Below are 2,651 nucleotides of genomic sequence, written 5' to 3'. Positions count from 1 at the left end.
ACTTAATCCACAAATCCCTTAACTTAAAAAAAAACATACACATTGGAGAAGCAATTATATCTGCATTATCCCCATCCCAGTTGGTTATCACAAAATTTTGTAACTAAGTGTTCTTGTTGTCTATTTTGAAGCTTAAAACTGTATAATTCACCTTAGCAACTAAAAAGCAAGAATGACATTTGCTAATTTAACAGAATGTTAGCTCAGGTTTTCCTTCTTATTATTAGAAATAAAAGTATCCAACAGTGATGCTTTAAGAATAGCATAACTAAATAAAAGAGATTTTCTATAACAAACATAAATATAACACAAAGATATTAGTGTTTAAGACCAGAGCTGACAACCTTGATATATGAAGGAATGCACTATTTCATTTCATTCCGACATCCTTCACAGCTGCTATGATGTGTCTGGCACTGATTCCAAACATCTCCAGTAGTTCACTAAGTTGCCCACTTCGAGGCACTCCCCTTACTGCAAGCTGATGACCGATGATGTCAGGCTCTCTGGAGACGGCTGCACACACGGCTTCACCACTGCCACCTTCTCAGTAGTGATCTTCCACTGTGATGATCCGGCTACCTGTGGCTTTGGCACTTCGGACGATGGTGGCAGCATCCAGGGGTTTGATAGTGAAGGTGTCAATAACACGAATAGAAATCACTTGTTGAGAAAGCTCATCGGCAGCTACTAACGCTTCATGTAGTGTGACTCCTGCTCCAATAACCATCGGCTCGTCAACTGCGCTGTGGCAGATCACCTTGGCCTGTCCAATCACAAAGTTCTTCTGTGAAGTATAAATCTCTGCAGTTTTGGGCCAGCTGGTGCCGATGAAGCACACTCCCGTGGTGACAGCTGCGAGATAAACAGCGTGCTCTGTAGCCACAGCATCGCTTGGATAGAATACAGTGCAGTGAGGAACGCTCCTGAACAAGGTTAGGTCCTCCAGCGCCATCTGGGAAGGCCCGTCTTCTCCAACAGACAACCCACAGTGGAAACCAATAAAGTTCATGCTGGTCTGAGAGATGGCTCCCATTCGGATTATAGTCCATCCTCATGTGGCACACCCCAGGGCCACACTTACCATGTTTTGTTCAGCAATAAAGCACTTTATGAAACACTCAGGGTGTTCTTTCACGAATATCTCTGAAAATGTCGAATTTTTTGTGTTGCCATCTGGAACAATAACTCTTTTGTTAGAGTGGCCCAATTAAGCCAGAGGTGAGCCATATGCTTCCTGAGTATCTGTCATGTCACCTAGTATATATGAAGATGGAGAGGTCATTTCTATATTGGAGACGCTGATCTGGGGTGAGTCTTCAACAGGGGGCTTTGGCATGAGATTTCTGTTTGTTTGTATCTGACTCTCAATTAATTTGATGATTCCATCACCTCTGACATTGGGCATAGGCTTTCCTTGCCCGTTTTCTGCATTCTCAACATTTGCAATACCCCTACCCTTGAAGGTCTTGGCAATCAGGGCAGTAGGTTTGCTCTTGACTTGAGTCACTTTCCAGAAGGCCTGGCAGAGGGCTTCCACATCGTGACCATCCCCCACATAGGTATTCCACCCAAATGCTTGGCAGCGCTGCTCATAGACGTCTGTGCAGTGCTCCAGTGGTGCAGTGCCACTCTGTCCCAAGTGGTTCACATCAAAGATGGCCACAAGGTTATCCATGTTGTAGTGGGAAGCAAAGGACAAGGCTTCCCAGACAGAGCCTCCAAAAGACTCACCATCCCCCATGAGACAGAAAACACGGTAGTTGGCATTGTCAAAGTACTTGCCGGTTTAAGCCACTCTACTAGCTGCACCCAGTCCTTGCCCAAGGGACCCTGTGGCCACATCAACAAATGACAGCCGCGGGGTGGGATGACCCTCCAGGTCATAGTGGATTTTCTGTAAGTTTAGCACGTCGGATTCACATATACGGCACACTTCCACCCAAACCACACAGAGGATGGGCACCACGTGGCCCTTGGAGAGGACAACATGGTCATTGTCAGTGTGTTCCAGATCCGTTTGTACCTCATGGTGTGGAAGAAGAGCATTGCCGGGATCTCCGTGGCACTACAGCACCGCATGGGATGCCCGGAGTTGCAGGTACACGTGGCCCTAATTGAGTGGATTCGCAGGCAATTGGCCACATCCTGAAGCACCTATAAAGTCTCAGAGTGCAGAGTGGCATCTTTGACCAAGGTCATGGCTTCAGGTTGGTTGGCTGCCAAAGAACAAGGAAGCCATGTCCTCAGAGTCCTTTAACAGCCTGTCCAGCGACCATTGAGGAAAGTCTGCACATGCGCAGCCACAGGTCTGCCACTGAGCATCCCATATATGTTTCAAAAAATCTATTTTGCATCATTATTCATAGTTGTTAGAGTTTGGATGCCCATACAATGTTTATTAGAATACAAAGACGGCATAAAAGATATAAAAGAGGACATATAGAATAATCTTCAAAATACATTGCTAATTGTAAGAAGTCAATCTGAAGAAGCCATGCAGCATAATATTAAATGTATCATATTCTAGAAAACATAAAATTGTGAGATTAATGTTTCTCAGGGAGGGACAAAGGAAAAAGGAAAGGGAAGAGGAATACATTGAGTACAGGGTTGTTTAGGGCTGTAGCAATGTTGTATGACAGTAAAGA

General features: G+C 45.0%; 1 pseudogene; it reads right to left on the bottom strand.

Annotated features, from left to right (window-relative positions):
- Positions 1-370: 370 nt before the first annotated feature.
- Positions 371-2,202, bottom strand: LOC127201036 (transketolase-like protein 2; annotated as a pseudogene).
- Positions 2,203-2,651: the final 449 nt, after the last annotated feature.

The sequence above is a fragment of the Acomys russatus genome, chromosome 2 (assembly GCF_903995435.1).
Source record: "Acomys russatus chromosome 2, mAcoRus1.1, whole genome shotgun sequence".
In the NCBI taxonomy this organism is placed as follows: Eukaryota; Metazoa; Chordata; class Mammalia; order Rodentia; family Muridae; genus Acomys; species Acomys russatus.
The sequence above is the reverse complement of the archived record's forward strand: the minus strand, read 5'-3'. Positions and strand labels throughout refer to the sequence as shown.